Source organism: Hyperolius riggenbachi, chromosome 3 (genome assembly GCF_040937935.1).
Source record: "Hyperolius riggenbachi isolate aHypRig1 chromosome 3, aHypRig1.pri, whole genome shotgun sequence".
In the NCBI taxonomy this organism is placed as follows: Eukaryota; Metazoa; Chordata; class Amphibia; order Anura; family Hyperoliidae; genus Hyperolius; species Hyperolius riggenbachi.
The window spans coordinates 415,278,902-415,306,236 of record NC_090648.1 but is presented as its reverse complement, the minus strand read 5'-3'; the positions used below and the strand labels follow the sequence as shown (position 1 = coordinate 415,306,236).

Here is a 27,335-nt window from a genome sequence, read left to right as displayed (position 1 = left end):
TCATTTTTTTCGATTAGATAATTTAGTTCAATTATTCTGTTAGATCAAATAAAAAAGATTTTTCCAACAATGTCCGATTGGTTTTTCATTGAAAAAACTGGATAACTGATTTTTTTCTTGATAGAAAAAAAGCTTCTTTTACACTTTCATTTGATTTGATCGTTTTGGTCGAATAAAAGGGAAAATTGAGAGTTTTTCATTGTACCGTGTATGGGCACCTTTAGATTTGTCTTCTCCATGAAAGTAATAACATTTGGGTAACAAATAAAAAGAAAACTGATAAATTAGATTGGAAGAGAATGGTTTGCAGTTTATGACAGGTGAATGATCCATAATTGCGTGTGCCAGGATTTGTTGAATCAATACAAATTGGTTAGGCACCAAAGAGGTGATATTGTGTTGAAAATGTGGGCTCCATCCCTTGTCTTCAGGACCCTCTTGGTTGCATAGTCTGTGCCCCCGACCCATGTAGTTATATCATTGATGCAGACACTAAGTATATTATTAATAATAATAAAATATGTAGCAATCTCTCCTATCTGAACAATTATCTCTCACTGTTTACTGCGCAGAACACTACAAACGAAGAAAGATCAGGAGATAACAGCCTTCATTTGTACTGTACTTAACTATAATTAAATGCGTTTATCAAGCTGTGGGGTTAGGTTAATTCCATTTCAGAATAACTTTCTTTCACATTTTATTTTGATTTTACATGACAAATGAATACCTCAGCTGTTTAAACATGAGAGAATTGAAATACAACAGCCAAGAAAAAGTAAATCTCATACAAAAGTGGAAAGTATAGCCAAGTATTTTGCAGTGATGTACTAAAAAGAATGGTCACTAAGGGAGAGCTAATTGTTCCTGTGAATGTACTGGCAGGTTTAAAGCACCAGGCCATGCAAGCATCCAGTCAGCGTAGAGTTCAAGTTCACACTCGCCAACATGGCTTGATTAGTTCCAGTCTGGCTTTTACTCTATCCACTCCATAGAAACAGCCATTGCTAAAGTGGCCAATGGTCTTCTTTGGCTAAATCCAAGGGCCATTAGTCCAAATTCATCGTGCTCGATCTGTCATCAGCGTTTGATACTGTTGACCTCATCTTACTCCTACAGATACTTTCATCTATAGGTAAAAAGTGCATTGCTCTCTCCTGGATATCTTTCTATCTCTCTAGAAGGTCTTTCATAGTCTCTTAGGCCCTATTCACACCTAAAAATGAAAACTTTTTGTGCGCTGTTTTTTTTTTTACCACCGGGCCCTCCACTGCGCACTGCATTTTTGTAAAAAGCGCTTCTCTAAGTGCTTTTTCAGAGCGTTCTTTTAATTCACTCCCTGTGAACTTTTTGACCCGGAAAAGAATAAATACAATGTATTTATTCTTAAAAATGCGAACTCAATCAATCGACAAAGTGATTTTGTGAGCGTTTTGCGTTTTTCCTGTACATTCCATTATAGCAAAAACACCTCAAAAATGGAACATGCACCGCTTTGCTGAGCGGATCGGAAACGAACCGCTCAGCTGTGAACTCTCTCATAGGGAATCATTGCACAAGCGTTTTGTGGGCGATTTTAAAAATTGTCTGCGATTGAAAAAAGGTGGCAAACGCCCCTACTGTGAACGGGCCCTTACTCGGATTAGATCTCATCTCCCCATCCTTTATCCATGGGGGTACCTCACGGCTCTGTCCTTGGCACCCTCCTCGTTTCCTTCTACTTGCACGGTGTTGGTAACTTAATCAATTCATTTGGGTTTCAATACCACTTGTATGCAGACGATACACAACTATAACTCTCGGCCCCAGACCTAAACTCCCTCCTCATACGTGTTCCTGACTTATTGGCTCCAATTCACTAAGATCATGCTGGAGATAATAAGGCAAGAGAAAACTTACCTTCACACTTCGATCCTGCCTTATTAAGGTGTAGAGATAAGTTTTCACAGTGAGAGTTATCTTATCACTTTAGTCCTTAAGGTACCTCCTCTGTAGTTATTTTCACATGCAGTTAATTAACAGCTTGACTTTAACTTTAGATTTCTGGAGTTATTTTAAGGATTGAAGAGTTAACTTTAGAGATCTCACCTTAACTTAAAGACAGAAGCGTTAACTTTAGGTTTGCCTGAGGTAAAATGTTTCCTGAATACTACATGCCTTATCACCATGGTGATAACTCTAGAAACGTTATTAAAGACAGGAGATAAGCTTAGTAAATTGAGGCCATTGTCTGCTATATCCTCTTTCATGACCCATCACTTCCTAAAACTTAATATGTGTAAAATGGAACTAATCATTTTTCCACCGTCTCTGTCCACTTCTCTGCCTGCTTGATATAACAATAAATGTTAATAACACCACTATAACTTCAGTTCCGAAGGCAAACTCTATGGCAACCGATTGGAAAACAACTGTTGAATTTTTTAATTGACAGATGTGTTTCTAAAATCTCAAGCACTGTTCATAATAGATAACCTTACTAGTTTGCTTTCAGAAGTATGTGTAGGGCTTAAAGTCCACCTGAAGTGGGAAGCACATGGTGGCTGCCATAAACATTTGGGGGGACAGTGGGAATTTTTTCATGCTGAAATCGATTGGGAATCGGCCTTGGTGCATGGGCAGCCAACAGATCTCTCTGATCAGATTTGATTAAAGCGAGATCTGTCTTTTAATCAATCTGCCCATACGTCGCTAGTATGTATGGGCAGATTGATGAATCGTGGAACACTTATCGTCAGGTAGATGTCGATGCATCCATCTTCCTCCATTGGGTGGTGAGTATTCAGCTTAAAGAGAACCCGAGGTGGGTTTGTGACATCAATATTAAGATACAGAGGCACATTCTGCATACAATCTTCAGCTTTTGTGTCCTTACAGTGTGCCCCCAGGCCCCCTCAGTGCTCTGCTGTCCCCCATTATAAAAACCGCCAGGCTAGCGACACGCAGATTGTTGCTAGTCTGCTGTACCTTCTGGCTCCCACTCACTGCCGCTCCCCCTCCTCCTGTATAGCGTGGCTCCCCGCTTGTGTCCCTTCCTTCCCCACCTCTATAAGCCGATTGGAGGACACTTACAGAGGCGGGGGAGAGAAGGGACATGGGCGGGGAGCGCGCTATACAGGAGGCAGGGGAGCCAGAGGGGAGTGGCAGCCAGAAGGTAAGCAGCAGACTAGCGACAATCTGCGTGTCGCTAGCCTGACGGTTTTTATAATAGGGAACAGCAGAGCACGGGGGGAGCCTGGGGGCACACTGTAAGGACACAGAGGCTGGTGATTGTATGCAGAATATTCCTCTGTGTCCTAATATTGATGTCACAAACCCACCTCGGGTTCTCTTTAAGGTTTGGTTAACAGTATCAAATGCTGAGGACAAATCAAAACGGATGAGTATGAAGTAATAGCCTTTAGATTTAGTTGTAATTAGAGGATCATTGTCCACTTTAGTAGGAACTGTTTCTGTGGAATGGTTAGAGCGAAAGCCAGCCTGGCTGAGACAGATCAAGCAACCTACAGTAAAAAAGAATGCATATGGCTAATGGACAAAAAGGGCGCCGCCATAGACTGCAATGCAAAATATCGGCTATAGGGCACCCGACAGGAAATTTGGGCACCCGAGAAATAGTGGTTGCAGGGATCGTGTTAACAAAAGTTTTCATTTACAGAATAAGGTTTATTACAAATATTGTTTACAAATTCGTTTTGACTGTGTGTTATTTCTTATTTTTTCATTTTTAAATTTTACTTTCAGGACTGTAATAAGTTAATTTTCGTTTACATTTATTTAATCACTTTAAAATTAGTTTTCATACGTATAATGCTTAAATATCGTTTTCAACCGTATTGTATTAGAAATACTTTGCTTTTGGTATTAACTTTGTTTTTTAGACTTATAATGCGTTGATTATAGTTTTTATATTTATTATCTTACTAATATATCGCTTTTAATATTACCGTTATTTTAAGATTTTTAATGCGTATGTGATTGTAAGGCTATTTATTCTATTACAAATATATAAATTACTCTATTCATGTTATTTATAGGATAGTATTTTTAGGATTAAATATATTATTGTTTATATGTGTGTAAGGGTGTTTGTGCAGTGGGGATGATTAGGGTTAGGCACCACCAGGGGAGATTTAGGGTTAGGCACCAACTGGGAGGTGTTAGGGTTAGGCACCACCAGGGAGGTCTTAAGGTGTGTACACACGCATGTAACATCTGCAACTATGGCGGCTGCGGACACGCAGGGTATACCCGCAGCCGCCTTTGTTCCCTGTTCACAGGCCTCATCCGTTCCTTCGGCGTCTAGCACGCCGGGAACGGTACTGTCTCGTGCTCATAGGGTCGCTATTTCGCGCGGGTGCGCGCGGAGACAGGACCTTTATGCTGGAAGAAGGCGCGTCAGCTGACCTGCCGGTCGGCTGACGTCAGAGGTGACTCACTCCGCTCGGATTGGCTGATTGGTAAGGGGCGCGGCTGTGAGCTCTCCTCGGCGTCTTAAGCCTTCACTGGTCATTTGCAACTTGTCTGCTGTTGCGAATACACTCGTGTTAGCGCTCAGACCTTAGACTAGTATCCGGTGTGCTTTGATCTGGGAGGAAACCAGGGATTTCACACAAGACTAGGACTATTGTTATATTGTATTACTGATAACCTGTGTATGATTCTGGCTATACTCTGACCTTGCTATTGCTCATCGATTCTGTACTTCTGCCTATCTGACTTAGTTGCTGAACCTCTGCCTGATAACTCACTATTCTTCTGCCTCACGTTTCTGTACTGTATCTGCCTCTCAGTTGCCGAATCTTGCCTGTCAGACCTCTCTACTCACCAGTGGGCCCTTGCCACTGGTGAGGTGCTCTTTGACTGATACTCACCAGCTCCTCAGGTGAGGTTCAGTTTAAGTAGAGTGACCAGATTTTGGTGGGTCCAACCTGGGACAAGTGAGGGGGCAAAAAGTGGGGGGACTGAGGAGCGTGCAGCGACGAAGACTGGGGGCTGGCGAAAAATAGGCGTGGCCACGACATTGTTTGGGCGGAGCTAAGGTAATGATGTAACAGCGAGGCATAAGAAAGCAGTGTTTACGCCATGATGTGGTCAAACGAGACTTCGCATCATGGGTGTGCAGAAACTGTGTGACGCTAATAGTATACCGTAACCACAAAGCAGCAAACATAGCCATCTATGACCATTAAATAATAAATGCAGTAACAGTTACCCCAGACACCAGAAAATAAACGCAATGGGCAACATGTCAGCACAGAATAAAAACGCAATGCGGGCAACGTGTCAGTACAAAATAAACGCAATGCGGGCAACATGTCAGTACAAAATAAACGCAATGCGGGCAAACATGTCAGTACAAAATAAACGCAATGCAGGCAAACATGTCAGTACAAAATAAACGCAATGTGAGAAACATTTCACCAGAAAATAAACGCAATGGGAGCAATGCGGGCAAACATGTCAGTACAAAATAAACGCAATGCGGGCAAACATGTCAGTACAAAATAAATGCAATGCGGGCAAACATGTCAGTACAAAATAAACGCATTGCAGGCAAACATGTCAGTACAAAATAATCGCAATGTGAGAAACATTTCACCAGAAAATAAATGCAATGGGAGCAATGCTGGCAAACATGACAGTTCAAAATAAACGCAATGTGGGCAAACATGTCAGTACAAAATAAACGCAATGCGGCCAAACATGTCAGTACAAAATAAACACGTGAGAAACATTTCACCAGAAAATAAACGAAATGGGAGCACATTTCACCTGGAAAAGAAAGCATTTACTCACCTGGCAAAAGTCTCCGGCCTCTGGCGCGCTGCTCCCGGGACCATCTTCATCTTGCTCCTGCTCTTGTCTCCCGCGTTGACAGGGCTACGGCAAGATGGCGCCCGAAGCCCTGTACTGGAGACACAAAGTCTCCAGTACAGGGCTTCGGCAGCCATCTTGCTGTAGCCCTGCTCGCCTGCCTGTGTCGGAACACCGGAAGACTAAGGAGGGTGGAGCGTGGCTGCAGGCAATAAACTGGCACAGCGTCTATAGACGCCGCTGCCAGTTGATGCAGAAACAGTGGCCAGAGTCCCGAGGCCGGGATGTTCCGCTGCTAAAAGCGGGACGTTTCCCGGGACCTCATGCAGCCTGGGACAGCGGACCCCGAATACGGGACGCGTCCCGGGCAATCCGGGACGTCAGGTCACTCTAGTTTAAGTTATACAGCTCCTGTGACTGATAGTACCTTACCAGCTCCTCTGGTAAGGTCCAGTTAATCTATTCAGTCGCTTGTGCTGATAGTACCTTACCAGCTCTCCTGGTAAGGTTTAGCCAAACTTTGTTGTCACTCTTGCGGTTAGTACTTTACCAGCTCCTCTGGTAAAGCCTATTATTTATACTACTGTTGTTACAGCTATTACCCACCAGCTCCCCTGATAAGGGCTAGCACTGTTGTTGCAGCTAGTACCCACCAGCTCCCCTGGTGAGGTCTAGCACTGTTGTTTCAGATAGTACTCACCAGCTTCTCTGGTGAGATCTATCCATTTGTTCTACTGTTGCACTAAACACTTTACACGTCTGTTTCTCAGCCTTCTATACTTGCATTATTGGTGATACTGCAGATCACCACATATTCGGGTATAGAGTCTGTATTATTGGTGATTCTGCAGATCACACAAAATCAGACGTCTGTGTGCTACACCAATCGTTACAACGCACTACAAAAGGAAACGACGGGTCCGCTGTTTAGCCAACAGTATGCGTGTGTGTCCGCACTGGTGGCGGACTGATAAGGCTGTGTCTGAATGATCCGCTGAGTGGATCGTTCAGAAACAGCCTTATCAGTCCACCGACAGCCTTATCAGTACACACGCGCATACTGTCGGCTAAAGACCGCCCAGCGGGAGGGTCCGGCAGATCCATCATTTCCTTTTGTAGTGCGTGTGTACGCACCTTTAGGGTTAGGCACCATCAGGGGGGGGGGGGGGCCTTAGGGTTAGGCACCACCAGGGGGTCTTAGGGTTAGACACCACCAGGGGGGTGGTTAGGGTTAGGCACCACCAGGGGGGTAGTTAGGGTTAGGCACCACCAGGGGGGTAGTTAGGGTTAGGCACCACCAGGGGAGTTTAGGGTTAGGCACCACCAGGTGGTGTTTAGGGTTAGGCACCACCAGGGAGGTCTTAAGGTTAGGCACCACCAGGGGGTTGGTTAGGGTTAAGCAACACCAGGGGGTTGGTTAGGGTTAGGCACCACCAGGGGGGTGGTTAGGGTTCGGCACCACCAGGGGGGTCTAGGGGTTAGGGATAGGTACAGGGAGGGTTCTGTATGACAGTAGGGTTAGGTATAGTTACAGTACTGTATTTGTACTATATAAAATGTATTAAATGATGTATATTTACATAAAGGGGGGTCTAGGGGTTAGGGATAGGGATAGATCTGTGTGAACCTTGTGATGATTTGCTCAGCTGCCTGTGCAGGCAGGCAGCTTTTTGACCATTGTGTAGGTTTGCATGCTGCAGGACTCTGGAAAGAAGAGCTTCTGTCAGTTTTGCAGCTTGTGCTTGCTGAGGAATTTGCATACGTTGTCATGCAAATTGCCTGGCCACATTCATTGGAGGCGTGTACTATAAGTACTATGTGTTTCCTACAATGCTTGGCTGTTCATAAGGAGTCTTCCTGTGAAACACTCTGGAGAGTGTCAGCCATGCTCTTTGTTTGAAGATCAGCTTAGAGTAATTCCTGGAAAACTGCACTAGGCAGGTTTCCTTAGTGCAGTTAGGATTGCTTATCTGTTTGTTTGTTCTGTTGTTATTGTCCTGTCCCAGCAGTGGTCGACAGGGAATGGTTCTGATCTCTGTTCTTGGAGTATAGCTGGTGCAGCGGTTGCTACCAGCTATCTCTTCTGTTCTGTCTCTTTGGATCGCGCTAGCCACTTTTCGCTAGCGCTGTGGATCCTTCTGTTCTGCCTCCTGGGATCGCGCTAGCCACTTTTCGCTAGCGCTGTGGATCCTTCTGTTCTGTCTCCTGGGATCGCGCTAGCCACTTTTCGCTAGCGCTGTGGATCCTTTTGTTCTGTCTCCTGGGATCGCGCTAGCCACTTTTCGCTAGCGCTGTGGATCCTTCTGTTCTGTCTCCTGGGATCGCGCTAGCCACTTTCCGCTAGTGCTGTGGATTCTTCTGTTCTGCTACTCTGTACCTGGATCGCGCTAGCCACTTTCGCTAGTGCTGTGGATCCCATCTCCCGCCTGTTCCTGTTTTCGTGTGTCTGTCTTGTCTGCTACGAGCGCGTGCTGGAGGCTCGGTGAGGTAACTGTTGAGCAAGTGCTCGCGTCCTCTGTTTCATGTTTGTCTGTCGATGGTTAGTTAGGCGTGCTTGTCTCTATTGTGCTTATCACGTGGAGACCGCGCATAACCGCGTGCACTGTTGCGAATGAGTGCGGTGTTCGCGGTTAGCTAGCATTTGTTGTTTTCCGCATCTCCTCATTGTATGATTTGCTGTGCCTTTGCTATCCTCGTATTCTGTTCTGATCTGCCTTGTGTCACGTCTGGCGATCGCACCTCTCGCGATCGCGTTTCTGTTTCGTATCTGCTGTTGTGTGTGCGCGGTCGCGGGGTGGCGACTAGATTGGCGCACACGCATACAACCTGTCCCTTTGCTCGTTCTCATTCACAATCGCTTCTCTTGCGATTGCGTTCTGCGCTTCGTACAATTCATGTCTGGCATTTGTGGAGGTACAGAGGATTGGTTCCTCTGCACTCCCCAGCGCCATCTGCCAACTGGAATTTCCCTCTATGGGTGCATAGCACCTTTTGCTGGGTGCCTGCAATTTTACGCTTGTGGAGGATTTCCGCCGTGTCAGCGCACGCGTTGTACGCTGATCACGGAGAAAGTTCCACAATCGTTACAAACCTATAGTTAGATATAATTGCAGTAAAATACCTGTAAAATCTACCATTACTATGTTTAATACAAGTGTAAATATCATTTTACTATGTTTAATACAAGTGTAAATATCATTTTTTTCCATTTATTGAACCTATTTAGCACTAGATTTTCGTTTATAAGCTATAAACGACAAATATTGTTTTAGAACTTATAATTTCGGCTATATCCCGTGCCCTTTTTTTCCAGGCGCCCTTTTTTGATGCACATATCAAGCAGGAGTTAGCAAATAAATAATGGCTTAATTCAGCATGGATATGGCATTCAAGTACCGTAATTTTGATGCAAAGGGAAGAAGTGACACAGAGACAATGTAAATGGAGAATAGTCTCTTACGGATATGCAAGGAGAGGAAGTGAGCTGCCACTTGGGAGGAGAATAGCACTATTGAATAGGTGAACCAGGTACTTTAGATTTTCTCCCATAGAAAATATATCTTTCATATTAAGTAAATAAAGTAATGCATTAAAGAGAAATTTCATGCTCACTAAAAATATGCTAGAAACATGCATATCATCAATGCTGCACAGTAGTATTGGTCAAAAAAACAGTTTTTTGACCAATACTACTGAACCTGGGTCCTACACCCAATGGTAGCTCATGTACAGAGGCGGAGCTAGGGGGGGTCGGGGTAGGACAGGTGCCCCAGGGCGCTAGGTCCCCGAGGGCGCCCAGCTGAGCTGCAAGGTTTTTTTGGGGGGGGGGGGAGAGGAGCAGCGCAGAGAAGAGGGAGAATGTGAGCAGCGGTGGAGAAGGGGGGCTATCTCCCCCCTCCCTCTCTCACCTTAGGGGGCTCTCCCTTTCTCGCTGTCCCCTCCACAACTAATGTCCAGGTGGCTGGCAGCGGGCGGGACTTACCTCCGTCTCGCTCCAGCGCCGGAAGTTCGGGTCCTGCAGCCGCTGCTCTGGACTAGACCAGAGTAGCGGCAAATCCATCCGGCGCTGCGACGAGACACAGGTAAGTCCCGCCCGCCGCTGCCAGCCACCCGGAGATTAGTTGTGGAGGGGAGAGTGAGGGAGGGAGAGCCCCCTAAGGTGAGGGAAGGGGCCGGGAGACGTCTGCCCCTCCCCACTGTGCCCATAGCTCTCCCTCCACTGCGCTGCTCCCCTCCTGCTGGGGGACACACCTGCCTACATATACTGGGGACATATACCCCCTGCCTACATATACTGGGCACATATACCCCCTGCCTACATATACTGGGCACATATACTCCCTGACTACATATACTGGGCGCATATATACCCCCTGATAACACATACTGGGCGCATATACCCCCTGACTACATATACTGGGCGCATATACCCCCTGACTACATATACTGGGCACATATACCCCCTGACTACATATACTGGGCACATATACCCCCTGACTACATATACTGGGGACATATACCCCTGGCTACATATACTGGGGACATATACCCCCTGCCTACATATACTGGGGACATATACCCCCTGCCTACATATACTGGGCGCATATATACCTCTGGCTACATATACTGGGCACATATACCCCTGGCTACATATACTGGGGACATATACCCCCTGCCTACATATACTGGGCACATATACCCCCTGACTACATATACTGGGCACATATATCCCCTGACTACATATACTGGGCACATATACCCCTGCCTACATATACTGGGCACATATACCCCTGGCTACATATACTGGGGACATATACCACCTGCCTACATATACTGGGGACATATACCCCTGGCTACATATACTGGGGACATATACCCCTGGCTACATATACTGGGGACATATACCCCCTGCCTACATATACTGGGCACATATACCCCCTGACTACATATACTGGGCACATATACCCCCTGACTACATATACTGGGCACATATACCCCCTGACGACATATACTGGGGACATATACCCCTGGCTACATATACTGGGGACATATACCCCCTGCCTACATATACTGGGGACATATACCCCCTGCCTACATATACTGGGCGCATATATACCTCTGGCTACATATACTGGGCACATATACCCCTGGCTACATATACTGGGGACATATACCCCCTGCCTACATATACTGGGGACATATACCCCCTGCCTACATATACTGGGCACATATACCCCCTGACTACATATACTGGGCACATATATCCCCTGACTACATATACTGGGCACATATACCCCTGCCTACATATACTGGGCACATATACCCCTGGCTACATATACTGGGGACATATACCCCCTGCCTACATATACTGGGGACATATACCCCTGGCTACATATACTGGGGACATATACCCCTGGCTACATATACTGGGGACATATACCCCCTGCCTACATATACTGGGCACATATACCCCCTGACTACATATACTGGGCACATATATCCCCTGACTACATATACTGGGCACATATACTCCCTGACTACATATACTGGGCACATATACCCCCTGACTACATATACTGGGGACATATATCCCTGACTACATATACTGGGCACATATACCCCTGCCTACATATACTGGGCACATATACCCCTGGCTACATATACTGGGGAAATATACCCCCTGCCTACATATACTGGGCACATATATCCCTGACTACATATATTGGACACATATACCCCTGGCTACATATACTGGGGACATATACCCCTGGCTACATATACTGGGGACATATACCACCTGCCTACATATACTGGGCACATATACCCCCTGACTACATATACTGGGCAAATATACTCCCTGACTACATATACTGGGGACATATACCCCCTGACTACATATACCGGGCACATATACCCCCTGACTACATATACTGGGGACATATATCCCTGACTACATATACTGGGCACATATGCCCCTGGCTACATATACTGGGCACATATACCCCTGGCTACATATACTGGGCACATATACTCCTGGCTACAAATACTGGGCACATATACCCCTGGCTACATATACTGGGCACATATACCCCTGGCTACATATACTGGGCACATATATCCCTGACTATATATACTGGGGAAATATACCCCCTGCCTACATATACTGGGCACATATACCCCCTGACTACACATACTGGACACATATACACCTGGCTACATATACTGGGCACATATACACCTGGCTACATATACTGGTCACATATACCCCTGGCTACATATACTGGTCACATATACCCCTGGCTACCTGTTCTGTGGACATCTCTACCCCTGGCTACCTGTTCTGGGGACATCTATACCGCTGGCCACCTATTCTGGGGACATCTATACTGCTGGCCACCTATTCTGGGGACACCTATAGACTTGGGGCTACCTATTTTTGGGGAGTCACTGCTGTCCGATTGAGTGTATTTTGGGGAACTGCTGCCAGGTGAGAGGTGTCTACCATATTAAGGGGGCATTCTGCCTATTTATGTGAAATGCTGTCTATTTATGTGCCTCATGACTGCTGAATTTGTCTTGTTGAGGGCCTCATGGTTACTGAATTTGTCTTGTTGGGGGCCTCATGATTTGTTGGGGGCCTCAAGATCACTGAATTTGTCTTGTTGGGGGCCTCAAGATCGCTGAATTTGTCTTGTTGGGGGCCTCATGATTTGTTGGGGGCCTCAAGATCGCTGAATTTGTCTTGTTGGGGGCCTCATGATTTGTTGGGGGCCTCAAGATCGCTGAATTTGTCTTGTTGGGGGCCTCAAGATCACTGAATTTGTCTTGTTGGGGGCCTCAAGATCACTGAATTTGTCTTGTTGGGGGCCTCATGATTGCTGAATTTGTCTTGTTGGGGTCCTCATGATTGCTAAATTTGTCTCGTTGGGGGCCTCATGATTTCTGAGTTGGTCATGTTGGGGGCCTCATGATTGCTGAATTTGTCTTGATGGGGGGGGGCTCATGATTGCTGAATTTGTCTTGGAACATGCTGGAAGGTACATACTGAGGGAGGGTGGGTGAGCGTGAGCCTGCTAACTTCCTGTACATTTGGCTCCACCCATAACCACGCCCACATTTGTTATATGGGCACGCCCCTTTTTTGGCGCGGCCTTCACCTTAGGGGGCGCATTAATAGTCTTTGTCCCCGGGGGCTGAAAGCCCTAGCTACACCTCTGCTCATGTATGAGCACCTTGGCTGATATTGACCTTTGCCTCTTCTATATATTTGATGGAACATTAATAATATAGATATTGTGATATACCGTATTTTTTGGACTATAAGATGCACTTTTTCTCCCCCAAATTTGGGGGCGAAAAGTGAGTGGGTCTTATAGTTGCTACATATTTTGTCCAGCGCAGCTGTCTCTCCCACCCTCCCCCAGTAATCCTCGTGGTAATTTAACAGCATGTGGAGGAGCCTGAGGATAGCAGTGAGGCTGTGAATACAATAGCAAGTTTTAATTGCATGTCCCAATTAGAGATGGCCGAACCTCTGATTCGCAATAGTCTTCAATGGGGAGGCAAACTTTCAAAACTAGAAACACTTATGCTGGCCACAAAAGTGATGGAAAAGATGTTTCAAGGGGTCTAACATCTGAGTTTTTGCATGGATGAGTGGGATAGACGCCAAAAGTCCCGGGGAAAAATCTGGATTTGACGCAAAGCAGTGTTTTAAGGGCAGAAATCGCATCAAATGCTAAATTGCAGGCCTAAAGTACTTTAAAACATCTTGCATGTGTATACATCAATCAGGGAGTGTAATTAGAGTACTGCTTCACACTGACACACCAAACTCACTGTGTAACACACCGCAAACATCTGTTTGTGTAGTGACGGCCGTGCTGGACTGGTGCGCACCATGGCAAGAGTGCAGGCTGTGTCGGTTTTCAAGCCCATATGGTCGCCGGGCTGTGGTAGCTCAATGATAGAACAGTGACTGTCCAGCTGATCAAATTTGGTCTGTTCAGAAGCAATGACCTTATTATCTTGGGTGTGCCCCCCTCCCCCGAGACACTCATATCGCCATCGGTCATTGCATCATTGTGATACACAAGCCCGTTCACTGCAGCAAGGTGATGATCATGAAGGGAAATTAGCACATGTACATGCCTTTTGTTTTGTTGTTGCAGCTGCAGTACAGCCAGAAAAATTAGGCAGGCATGTACACGCACCAGAAAAAGTAGTATAGCGGCTGCAGCTAGCAGTGGCCTTAAAAATTCAGGAATCCGCCTGGAGTCCTGGACTCTGTTGGTGGTGGCGGAGAAGGCAGTCAAGCAGCCTACGGGCAGAGGTGCTGTGTGGGGAGCGACTTAGTCTTGGGGCAGGCAGGCACACGGCGTGCAGGCAGAGATGCTGTGTGCGGGGAGTGACTTAGTCTTCGGGCGGGCAGTAGCCCTCCAGGATCCATGCCTCATTCATTTTGATAAAGGTGAGGTACTGAACACTTTTAGGCGACTTCTCTTCTCAGTGACAATGAGGCTGCGCTGAAGGTCCTTTCTGACAGGACGCTTGAGGCAGGGCAAGAGAGAAGTTGGATGGCAAATTAGGACAGCTCTGGTCATAGGTCAAGCCTGCGCACCCAGTAGTCCAAGGGTTCATCGCTGCTCGCAGTGTCTACATCCGCACTTAAGGCCAGGTAGTAGGCTACCCGCCGGTCCAGGCGTTGGTGGAGGGCGGATCCGGATGGGCTAAGGCAGTGTTTATCAACATTTTATTGGTATGTACCCCTTTTAAAACCCTGTACTCACCAAGTACCCCCTAGCATAGTAAACAAAATCACAAGTACCCCTTGGCAAATATATATTTAATTGTAGTACATAATAATTGGTTCTAAACAATTTCCAAGCATTTACTATTGCTCTTAATTAGCTAAAACACGAATTTGGTGTTGTTTTAAATAAGAGTTATCATTTTCTAAAACTCTAAATTTGTTATTCTTGGTTAAGTATATAAAGCCCAAGTACCCCCTGGAACCATCAGAAGTACCCCCTGGGGTACACGTACCACACGTTGAGAACCTAGGGGCTAAGGTAAGGCATTGGATTAAATAATGTCCGCATGTCTGACATCACCTTGAGAACGCTGGAGCGTCCTGTCCTTGCCTGCGTGGACATGGGAGGATTACTGGCAGTTGTACCTTTATTGCTTTGTGCTGTGACATCTCCGCCACTTTGTGCCTACACCGAGGGTCTAGTAGCGTGGCCCCCCACTACAGCTCATTCTCCTTGAGTTTTTTTATACGGGGGTCCCACAACAGGCTGGACAGCATAAAAGACGCCATCTGCACAAAGTTGGATCCAGACATACTATCCATCTCCTCTTGCTCTTCCCCAGTGACGTCAGGTAAGTCCTCTTCCTCCCCCCAGCCACAAACAATACCACGGGAACGTTGAGCAGCACAAGCCCCCTGCGGTTGTTCTTCTGCCGCCACCTCCTCCTCCTCCAAAGAAACACCTTTCTCATCATCCGAGTCTGACTCCTCTTCCCCACACAACTCTTCCTCCTCCTCCTCCCCCCCCCCTCTGTGCTGCCGTAGGGGTTGAGGAAACATCTGGTTCTGATGAGAATTGATCCCACGCATTGTGAATTGATCCCACGCATTCCTCCTGTAACTGTTCCTATTCACGCTCCTCCACAGCTTGATTCACCACTCGACGCACGGCACGCTCCAGGAAGTAAGCGTACGGGATCAAGTCGCTGATGGTGCCTTCACTGCGACTCACCAGGTTGGTCGCCTCCTCAAATGGCCACATGAGCCTGCATGCATTTCGCATGAGTGTCCAGTTGTTGGGGCAGAACATCCCCATCTCCCCAGAGTGTGTCCTTCTGCTGTAGTTGTAGAGGTACTGGGTGACGGCTTTCTCCTGTTCTAGCAGGCGAGAGAACATAAGCAGGATCGAATTCCAGCGAGTTGGGCTATCGCAAATCAGGCATCTCACCGGCAACTTGTTTCTCCGCTGAATATCGGCAAAACATGCCATGGCCGTGTAAGACCGCCTGAAATGCCCACACAACTTCCTGGCCTGCTTCAGGGCGTCCTCTAAGCCTGGGTACTTTCACAAATCTTTGAATGACTAGATTCAGCACATGTGCAGGGTACATGTGTCAGCTTTCCCAAATTCAAAGCGGAAATGAGATTGCTGCCGTTGTCACACACCACATTGCCGATCTCCAGCTGGTGCGGGGTCAGCCACTAATCCACCTGTTTGTTAAGAGCAGCAAGGAGAGCTGCTCCAGTGTGACTCTCTGCTTTGAGGCAAGACATGTCTAAGATGGCGTGACACCGTTGTACCTGGCATGCAGCATAGGCCCTGGGGAGCTGGGGCTGTGTAGCTGGAGAGGAGATCGCAGCACCAGTAGAGTTAAACTGCCACTCAGCCAAGGAGGAGGAGGATCATGACAGCGAAGAGGATGTAGCAGGAGGAGAGGAGGCTTGTCAATAGTCACCAGGTTAACCCAATGGGCTGTGTAAGTAATGTACCTGCCCTGACCGTGCTTGGCAGACCAGGCATCCGTGGTCAGGTGGACGCTTGACCCAACGCTGTGTGCCAGAGATGACGCCACTTGCCTCTCAACTTCATGGTACAGTTTGGGTATTGCCTTTTTAGAGAAATAATTGCGGCTTGGCATCTTCCACTGCGGTGTCCCAATGGCCACAAATTTACGGGAAAGGCCTCAGAGTCCACCAGCTGGTATGGTAAGGTAACAGAGGAAGCCCAGTTTGCACGCTGTTACAAGCCGCCCGGCTTCCTCTCTGACTTCACCCAACATAGCAGCAGATAGGCAGCGGGCAGGTTATGAGAACTTACAGATCTCGCCGCAGACACAGCTCACAGCCTCTCCTATATGATAGTCTACAGGCACGATCGTCATTCAGCTCCCTCTCACTCATTCACTCAGCATAGCAGCGGGCAGGAAATTACGGTAAGCCCGATACAGATCTTGCTAACAGCCTCAGCGCTATGATACTACATTAGCTGCCCAGCTTCCTGTCTCCCTCTGACCGGCATTATAGCAGTAGATAGGCAGCGGGCATCGGGACATGCAATTAAAACTTGCTACTGTATTCACAGCCTCGCTGCAATGCTCAGGGTCCCGTGCCTGGACCTACCAGGAAGTGGAGGGCGGAGCTGCATGGCGGAGGTGAACAGTGGCGCCACAGTTGTATACCTCTATCGTGTCTGCTGCTAATGGCTCTCTATATGTGATCTGAGGGGCTTCTATTTGGTCCCCTGCTGCTGTTGCCAAACGCACCTACTTCCTCCAGGATAAAAGGTATCAGACACTAGCTGGGATGCCCACCTCTTCATAACCCTGCCTGGTGGCTGCAATTGAATGGCCAGGTGAAGACGTATAGTTACTATAAGAAGTGTGATGGGACAACACAAAATGGATGTGAGTACTGTCAAGAATGCTGATTGTTTGTGCTAGCTGTGCACTAGCTGTTTTTGATGTGCTGTCTTCAACCTTTTTGGTCTTGTGATGGATTTCCATAGGTTGTACTCCTAGGTGCAGGCCACTGGAGTGTTGCACTTCAATGGAGTACTCCTATGTTGCAGTTATATTGCAACACAAACCTCCTGTTCTTGCTTCAATTAGGGTATAACTGTAACTGGGAGAAGGAAATTATTGGGCGGAAAAGGATAACATAATTACTAAGACTGCTTGGGTGGGGGGAGCTCCACAAGATGCCTCTGCACCATAGATGCACCTAGTTTTATATTTTTTCCCTGATTTTTGTGTTCTAAATCTAGGTGTCTTATGGTCAGGAGCGTCTTATAGTCCGAAAAACACGGTACTATATGCAACTTGAATATACCTCGTGGAGAGGACATGTTTTAATGGTTTTTCAATGTTTGACTATAGTGTGGTATTGTATCTAATAAAGTTGTTATACTTTGATAACAGGGTGTGGTGCTGTTTTGGGACATATAATTGGTACTTTTTACTTAGTATATTGATAAATAAAATGTATTAATATGACCCTTTACAGGAAGGGGTTCATTTCACTAAGACTCTTTTCCTGTCAATTAGTTTGGCAAATTTTCTATTTAGCAGTTTTGGTGTACACTACAACGTTTAATATTCTTTCCTTCCTTTTTAAGTTAATTTGAAACAAGATAATATCATAAAGTACAAAGGCAAGAGGCCTGGATGTCCTATGTTTGCTTACATAAATATGAATACCGTATGTTCTGTGCTCTGTCCCAGGTGTTATTTTATGTGGTAATCTTATTTTATAGCTCAGTACTATTTTTTGTACTATTCTAGCAAATATCCGTACACAGAGTCTAGGTTTGTGTTTGTAATTTGACTCCATTATCCTGTTTTCAGCACTGAGATCATTATATCCAGGCTGTTGTCTGACACTTCTACTGTCAATATTTATAAATAGCACTTTCCAATGAAAGTGTCTATTTGTACGTGGTTGTGCCTTCTAAGGACATTTTATTTTTGGTTGTGTTGTTTTCCTAGTACTGTAATTATGCTTGTATCAGAAAAATATATTCATATAAACCACGGCAACACTAAAAAGATAAAGTACAAGTCTCCTGCTAAAGAATGTATGATAGTATGTTGACTAAACTAGGAATATAGCTTGCTCTTTTCCAGGTCTCTTTTTTCTTCCACTGTTTTAGCGTGTGTACGCACATGCAACTTTGATAAGCCACTTTTAACACTTCTGTGTAGTATGAGAGCTTACCTGCACACTTTGTTTATTGTAATGGCTGGCAGATCTCCTGCTTTCTCTCAGTTGCTATGCCCCAGATATAGAGATATGATATTGATTTTTATTGTATTTTGTTTTGTTTTTAGATACCCTTGGGCTGTGACTTGACGGGTCTGATGAGAGTGATGTAACTATTTAACCATTTACCTGTGTTTTTGTATTTTTAGTACATCTGGTCTCTGGGGTCCTGGGTCTTGGTGACGTTGCAGGGCGTGATTTGAAATACTGGATTGTTTCCCCGTTTTGTTGTATTGGTCTAAGCCTGGCCATTGGGGTATACACTCAGTGCCAATTATACATTCTATTTGGTATATGTCCTCACGCAAGCGCCGCCTCTGTGACTGCGGAACCCCAGTAGATACAACTTCTGATTATGCATAGCGTATGATGTTCCTTTGTTTATGTTTATATGTCACTAGGATATGGCCTCCAGAGCGGTACGTCACTTCCGTCTTGTCTGATGGAAGACGGGCTTTGGAACGCAAGTGGTACTGTATTTTTATGCCGCAGGCGTCCTTTCACTCGCGTCTGTCCCCCTGGATGATGTCGCGTGCTGGGATTGGTTGCTCGAGGGTGGCTAACCAGAAAGCAGCGCAGACGTTAACAGGCGTCTTTTTGTACGCGTCCGTCCCCTATGTGACGTTGCACGCTAGGATTGGTCAATTTGGTGTGACCAACCAGGAAGCAGTGCTGACGTCAGTAGGGAGTGTTGAATGGCGGTTGTTCGGGATGTCTTTGAGCTATGCTACGATGGATACCAGATTGTATAGGTGGCAGGTAAATGGTTAATTTGCTGATTTGCATAGAAGACTTGCATGTTCCCCATCAGGTCTGCCGGGCAACCCTGCCCAGCAGGACACCGATTGGTGTTTTTACTGGGGGTTGGATATTTAAAGGCACTACACTGAGTTGTTTTGTATAGCTACTGCAATTTGAGAAAGGGCTATGCCCGAAACAGTGTCTCTCATTGTACATGCCACCACTTTGATGCATTTATCTTGGGGTGGTGCCGGCCTCCTTGTTGAGAAATCAATACTGCTCGGCTGCAGCTCCGCTGCAACCGGCAGGAGGGATACTTACATTTATAGTATTCAAAATATGTTGGCCCTCCTACTACATACTAAAGCCTTGTACACACGCACAAGGCATGTTGACCAGCAGGGACTGGGACTTGATCCCTCAGGGGACACTGCACTGTACAGATGCATTGGTAGCTTGCAGGATAGCAATGTGTTCTGTTGTTACGCAAGGGGAGAAGGGCTGGCGAGCAGCACGGGATTGATGTCATGCAGCAGGCGGCATGAGTGGGGAGAACAAATCTCTTGGCTAGTGCTTGGCCGAACTGATCCATCTAGATTTGCATTCTCCCTGTCTTAATGTAGACAGAGTGGTAGAGCACTCCCCTTGGTTCAAACAGCAATGTGCCTCGGCTATTCTGGCAACACTCCAGAATCTTGATAGCAGAAAGAAAGCGAAGCCGGCACCATTAACCCTCCTGGCGGTTTGCAAAAAAATCGCCAGGGGGCAGCAAATCTTTTATTTTAAATTTTTTTTTTTTCATGTAGCGAGACAAAGTCTCGCTACATCATAGCCGCTGCTCAGCGGCATCCCCCCAGCCCCTCCGATCGCCGCCGGCGATCGGCGATCAGGAGATCCCGTTCAAAGAACGGGATCTCCTGGAGGGCTTCCCCCGTCGCCACGTCGTGACGTCATAGGGGATTCCGATCCACCCCATAGAGCTGCCTGGCACTGATTGGCCAGGCAGCGCACGGGGTCTGGGGGGGGGGCAGCTGCGGCGCGACGGATAGCGGCGGATCGGCGGGTAGCGGCGGCGATCGGGCACTGCACGCAGCTAGCAAAGTGCTAGCTGCGTGCAGGAAAAAAAAAATTATGCAAATCGGCCCAGCGGGGCCTGAGCGGTGCCTTCCGGCAGCATAGCCCGAGCTCAGCTCGGGCTTACCGTCAGGAAGGTTAATGTATTTATGCTCTTTTTAATCGGATGCAAACATGCTAACAGCCAAAGTGCGACGTTTCGAGGAGACACCCTCTTTTTTAAGCTAAGCTGTGCATGACCAAACAAATAATGGCAGAACAATCCTATTTATACACAACATAGTCTAAAGGCAGCCTTTCAGCGTTACGCTAAATCATTGACCAATAGGATCAGGTCCTACCTAGTGGACCTGAGGGAAAACCACAGGGCTGCCTACCTGATAGGGTCGTTTGAAGTGGAGTCAAACCACCTCCCAACACAAGCCAGTCCCAGGTGGAGGCGAACGGCTACTCTTTGCTGGGCAGAGCCATGCGGAAGCGCACTCCCGCCAGGCCACGCCCACTGGCGGACCTAGGAGGAAACACCCCGCACTACGTAGAGGAGAGGGCGGCTACAAGCCGTCCGCTCCCCTTCCGCCCAGCAACGTGTGACGTATGCGGAGAACTCCGCTCATACGTCGCACTGATGTAAATAGAGAGCCTGTGGTGTCCGCCCCCCTCTGGGTAGAAGAGCGTGTGTCTGTTTCCTAGCAACAGCACCGCTCATGCGCAGAGTGCCTTATGTGTGTGTGTGTATCGCTGTACACACTAGATCGTCATAACAGTTCATATGCTATTGAAAATCATGCGGTTATAATAGCAACTAATAGTCATAGCATTACAGTATCTACATAGATAAACCAAAATAGACATTACATAAAGAATAAAACAAGAGAAAATAAGAAATAATGAAAATAAATTAAGTAAATAAACGCAATAAAAAATACAATAAAAAGTAAAAAATAAAAAAATAAAAAATAATAGATGATGATGAGAGGAAGTCATGAGGGGAGGAGGAGGGTGGAGACAAGATGGAGGAGAAAATTCTAGAGAGCATCTGATGGGACAGGGATGGGATGGAGGGAAGGAGAGACGAAAAGGAGGCAGCATCTCAGGATACCCACTGGTAAATGATAAAAAATAAATGTTACAAAATGTACCATAAATCTATACGCACATATCAATGGGGCTGTACACCATGGGGCAATATCTATCAAATAAAGGGTATGAGGTCAAGTTCTCTGTTTAGACCTCTCGGCTCCATGGTGTCCAGTCTCTTTATCCAGTGGGCCTCCCTCCATAGTAGCCTCCTCTCCCTATCTCCGCCCCTCCTTAGGGGACGTACCTGTTCTATAATCTGAAACCTAAGTTGGCTAACGTGATGGTTGGCTGCCACAAAATGATATGGGACAGCCTGATCTACTAATTTCTCCCTTATGGCATGTTTATGCGAAGACAATCTTTTTTTAAACTTCTGTGTAGTCTGTCCCACATATAACAACCCACATGGGCACTTGAGGGCATATATCACATAGGCTGTGTCACAGGTATAGTAGCCATTTATCCTAAATTTTCTGCCAGTGTGTGGATGGCTAATGTATTCACCCTTAGTCACAGAGGCACAGTGTACGTGGTTGAGGCAAGGGAACGTGCCCTTACGTTTTGTATCTATTACACCCATGTCAGTGCCTCCCATATCTGCATGTACCAACCGGTCTCTGAGATTTGGTGCTCTTTTATAAGACACCAATGGGGAGCGCTGAAAATGGGGTATCTCCGGGAAACTGTCTGCCAGGAGATACCAATGTTTCCTAATGATCTTACTGATCTCCTCACTCTGCGTGCTGTATCTCGTGACAAAGGGGATACGGTCAGCTGTGTTTTTCCTAGTATGTCTCTGTCGTCCCTCCGGTCCCCTCCGTAGTCTGTCATGTGCTGATTCCAACACGCCAGTCGGGTAACCTCGTTGAAAGAATTTATCTGTCATCTGTGTCAGTCTCTGCCGCCTAGTCGCCCCGTCATCAACTATCATCTTTACCCTACGTAGTTGTCCAATGGGTATAGCTCACCTAGTCATTTCAGAATGGAAGCTCCCATAATGTAGGAGTGAGTTAACATCAGTGGGTTTGACGAAAATATCTGTGATCAGCTTATCACCCTGCCTCTGGACAAGTGTGTCAAGAAAATTAATTTGTTGTTCGGAATAGTGAATAGTCAAACGTATATCAGTACACCTTGTCATGAGTTCAGAGACAAAGGCTTCCAAGGCCGAATGCGGCCCCACCCACACGCAAAAAACATCATCAATATAACGATACCATAATTTGGCATATTTCTGAAAAAGATTATTGGTATATACATACATATCTTCGTAAACTCCCATGAAGATGTTTGCGTAGGGCGGGGCCACATTCGACCCCATCGCCGTGCCTTTCTTCTGCAAGTAAAACCTGTTTTCAAAACGAAAATAATTAAATGTTAGAACAATTTCAAGTAGCTTACAGATAAAATTGATTTGTTGTCGAGAAAAATCGGATGAAGTTTCCAACACAAAGCGGACAGCCTCTATACCACCATCGTGAGGGATGGAGGTATAGAGGCTCTCCACATCAAGTGTAACAAGCAGATATGGTTCCTCTAAAGGAGGAAGATTACGTAGAATATTGAGGAACATCTGAGTGTCCCTCAAATAGGACTTAAGGGCCACAACAAAGGGACTCAACAGTTTCTCCAGATATTTTGCTATTGGTGAAAAGACAGAGTCTATGCCAGCCACTATTGGTCTCCCAGGGGGATTGACTAGACGTTTGTGTATTTTAGGGCATATATAGAGGACAGGGGTAATGGGAAAGTCCTGTATCAAGTATCTGGCAAGTTTGTCATCTATTATCCCTGCTGATTTGGCAGCAGATACGATATTTTCCACCTTGATCTGAATGTCAGCAAGAGGATCCTTCTCAAGGAGTTGGTAAGTAGATCTGTCCGAGATTTGTCTTAATATCTCCTGACGATAAGCCACAGTGTCCATGATTACTATGGCTCCGCCTTTATCGGCAGGTTTGATGGTTATTGCTGCATTCTCTGCCAGTTGTTTAATAGCTAATCTCTCTTGTGAGGAGATATTGTTATGGAATTTCAAACCCAAAATGTTGGTTTTTCTCAGCAGAGAGTCTATTTCCCCTTGTACTTTTTTCGTGTAGATATCAATGATCTGGCAGGAAGGTGGCTGGAATCCACTTTTGATGCGTAATCCACTGTCTTGTAGTTTCAACAAGTCACCCGAATCTTCATCAGGGGGTCTTTCAAAGGGACGCGGTATGGAGAAAAAATATTTGAGTCTTATAGTACGGAAGAATCTCTGTAAGTCCACATCTATTTTTAATGGATCTGATATATGTGTTGGAGCAAAAGAAAGTCCTCTATTGAGAACTGACAGCTGATGACTGGACAACGTGACAGCAGACAGGTTGACAACTAGGTTCTCCTGTTCGTGGGCCGTGATTGGCGTGGCCGCAGGCGCTCTCTTATGCCTCCTCCGCCTCTGTCCGCCCCTTCGCTTCCGTCCTGACTGGACATTTGATCCGAGAGGCCCTCCTGAGAGGATGTGAGGGGTAAATCCGAAGACTCGTTTGGATTGCCATAGGGTTGTGGCCTAGAGCCTCCTCTTCCTCCCTGCCTTGGTTTCCGTGGTCCCCGAGGTCTCTGTATTGGTCTTTGCCACGAATACACATAGCCTGAAGTGTAATCGTTCTCATCTCGATGGAATTTATCTCGCTTGATTGCCTCTATCTGATGTTGATGAGTCTCCAGTAAATTGAATAACTCAGTCGAGAATTGTTCATAGGCCTCAAAAGTTATAAGTGCCTTGAGTTTTTCCTTGAGCTGTATCCGCTGAGTCTCGAGTTTGGGAAGCTCTTCCTGAATTCTCTGGATAGTCAGTGTGATGGCATCAAACGCAGCTTTGTTCCATATTAAGCTCCATTTATGGCAAAATGGTTGATCGGTCGGGAACATAATTGGGGCCACATTGGATCTCATGCCTCTCGGAATCCTTTGTTGGCGATGATATTCGGCCAAAGTTTTGGCATGTAGTGCCAGAGTAATAAAAGTTTTGGCTGCCTTGACTATTTGTTTGCGAAGCATCTTATCGTCAGCCTTACTTAAAAAGGCTACTTCAGTAGACACCTGTGCCATACTTCTTGATGTTTATTCTGGCGTGTAAGTGAAGGTGGGAGAATCCACATCACGATCCTCCATGTCGCTCAAACAGGGGGTGCACACACCAAGTGTGTTGAAGTAATGCTATTGTAGACAGAGTGGTAGAGCACTCCCCTTGGTTCAAACAGCGATGTGCCTCGGCTATTCTGGCAACACTCCAGAATCTTGATAGCAGAAAGAAAGCGAAGCCGGCACCATCAATGTATTTATGCTCTTTTTAATCGGATGCAAACATGCTAACAGCCAAAGTGCGACGTTTCGAGGAGACACCCTCTTTTTCAAGCTAAGCTGTGCATGACCAAACAAATAATGGCAGAACAATCCTATTTATATACAACATGGTCTAAAGGCAGCCTATCAGCGTTACGCTAAATCATTGACCAATAGGATCAGGTCCTACCTAGACTATTAGTTGCTATTATATCCGCATGATTTTCAATAGCATATGAACTGTTATGACGATCTAGTGTGTACAGCGATACACACACACACATAAGGCACTCTGAGCATGAGCGGTGCTGTTGCTAGGAAACAGACACACGCTCTTCTACCCAGAGGGGGGCGGACACCACAGGCTCTCTATTTACATCAGTGCGACGTATGAGCGGAGTTCTCCGCATACGTCACACGTTGCTGGGCGGAAGGGGAGCGGACGGCTTGTAGCCGCCCTCTCCTCTACGTAGTGCGGGGTGTTTCCTCCTAGGTCCGCCAGTGGGCGTGGCCTGGCGGGAGTGCGCTTCCGCATGGCTCTGCCCAGCAAAGAGTAGCCGTTCGCCTCCACCTGGGACTGGCTTGTGTTGGGAGGTGGTTTGACTCCACTTCAAACGACCCTATCAGGTAGGCAGCCCTGTGGTTTTCCCTCAGGTCCACTAGGTAGGACCTGATCCTATTGGTCAATGATTTAGCGTAACGCTGATAGGCTGCCTTTAGACCATGTTGTGTATAAATAGGATTGTTCTGCCATTATTTGTTTGGTCATGCACAGCTTAGCTTGAAAAAGAGGGTGTCTCCTCGAAACGTCGCACTTTGGCTGTTAGCATGTTTGCATCCGATTAAAAAGAGCATAAATACATTGATGGTGCCGGCTTCGCTTTCTTTCTGCTATCAAGATTCTGGAGTGTTGCCAGAATAGCCGAGGCACATCACTGTTTGAACCAAGGGGAGTGCTCTACCACTCTGTCTACAATAGCATTACTTCAACACACTTGGTGTGTGCACCCCCTGTTTGAGCGACATGGAGGATCGTGATGTGGATTCTCCCACCTTCACTTACACGCCAGAAGAAACATCAAGAATTATGGCACAGGTGTCTACTGAAGTAGCCTTTTTAAGTAAGGCTGACGATAAGATGCTTCGCAAACAAATAGTCAAGGCAGCCAAAACTCATATTACTCTGGAACTACATGCCAAAACTTTGGCCGAATATCATCGCCAACAAAGGATTCCGAGAGGCATGAGATCCAATGTGGCCCCAATTATGTTCCCGACCGATCAACCATTTTGCCATAAATGGAGCTTAATATGGAACAAAGCTGCGTTTGATGCCATCACACTGACTATCCAGAGAATTCAGGAAGAGCTTCCCAAACTCGAGACTCAGCGGATACAGCTCAAGGAAAAACTCAAGGCACTTATAACTTTTGAGGCCTATGAACAATTCTCGACTGAGTTATTCAATTTACTGGAGACTCATCAACATCAGATAGAGGCAATCAAGCGAGATAAATTCCATCGAGATGAGAACGATTACACTTCAGGCTATGTGTATTCGTGGCAAAGACCAATACAGAGACCTCGGTGACCACGGAAACCAAGGCAGAGAGGAAGAGGAGGCTCTAGGCCACAACCCTATGGCAATCCAAACGAGTCTTCGGATTTACCTCTCACATCCTCTCAGGAGGGCCTCTCGGATCAAATGTCCAGTCAAGACGGAAGCGGAGGGGCGGACAGAGGCAGAGGAGGCATAAGAGAGCACCTGCGGGCACGCCAATCACGGCCCACGAACAGGAGAACCTAGTTGTCAGCCTGTCTGCTGTCACGTTGTCCAGTCATCAGCTGTCAGTTCTCAATAGAGGACTTTCTTTTGCTCCAACACATATATCAGATCCATTAAAAATAGATGTGGACTTACAGAGATTCTTCCGTACTATAAGACTCAAATATTTTTTCTCCATACCGCGTCCCTTTGAAAGACCCCCTGATGAAGATTCGGGTGACTTGTTGAAACTACAAGACAGTGGATTACGCATCAAAAGTGGATTCCAGCCACCTTCCTGCCAGATCATTGATATCTACACGAAAAAAGTACAAGGGGAAATAGACTCTCTGCTGAGAAAAACCAACATTTTGGGTTTGAAATTCCATAACAATATCTCCTCACAAGAGAGATTAGCTATTAAACAACTGGCAGAGAATGCAGCAATAACCATCAAACCTGCCGATAAAGGCGGAGCCATAGTAATCATGGACACTGTGGCTTATCGTCAGGAGATATTAAGACAAATCTCGGACAGATCTACTTACCAACTCCTTGAGAAGGATCCTCTTGCTGACATTCAGATCAAGGTGGAAAATATCGTATCTGCTGCCAATTCAGCAGGGATAATAGATGACAAACTTGCCAGATACTTGATACAGGACTTTCCCATTACCCCTGTCCTCTATATATGCCCTAAAATACACAAAAGTCTAGTCAATCCCCCTGGGAGACCAATAG

The 27,335-nt window shown here is 46.4% G+C and overlaps 1 protein-coding gene across 4 annotated transcripts in view; it reads left to right on the top strand.

Moving 5' to 3' along the window:
* The window catches only part of FGF1 (fibroblast growth factor 1), a 204,726-nt gene that overhangs the window by 62,664 nt on the left and 114,727 nt on the right, over window positions 1–27,335 (top strand). Inside the window, exon 1 of one of the 4 annotated variants that reach the window (XM_068277509.1) lies at window positions 18,674–18,716. The exons of the other annotated variants lie outside the window; for them this stretch is intronic. The gene's annotated coding sequence lies outside the window, so the exon portion shown is untranslated. Of the gene's footprint in view, window positions 1–18,673; window positions 18,717–27,335 lie in introns of those variants that run through there. 4 annotated transcript variants of the gene reach the window in all.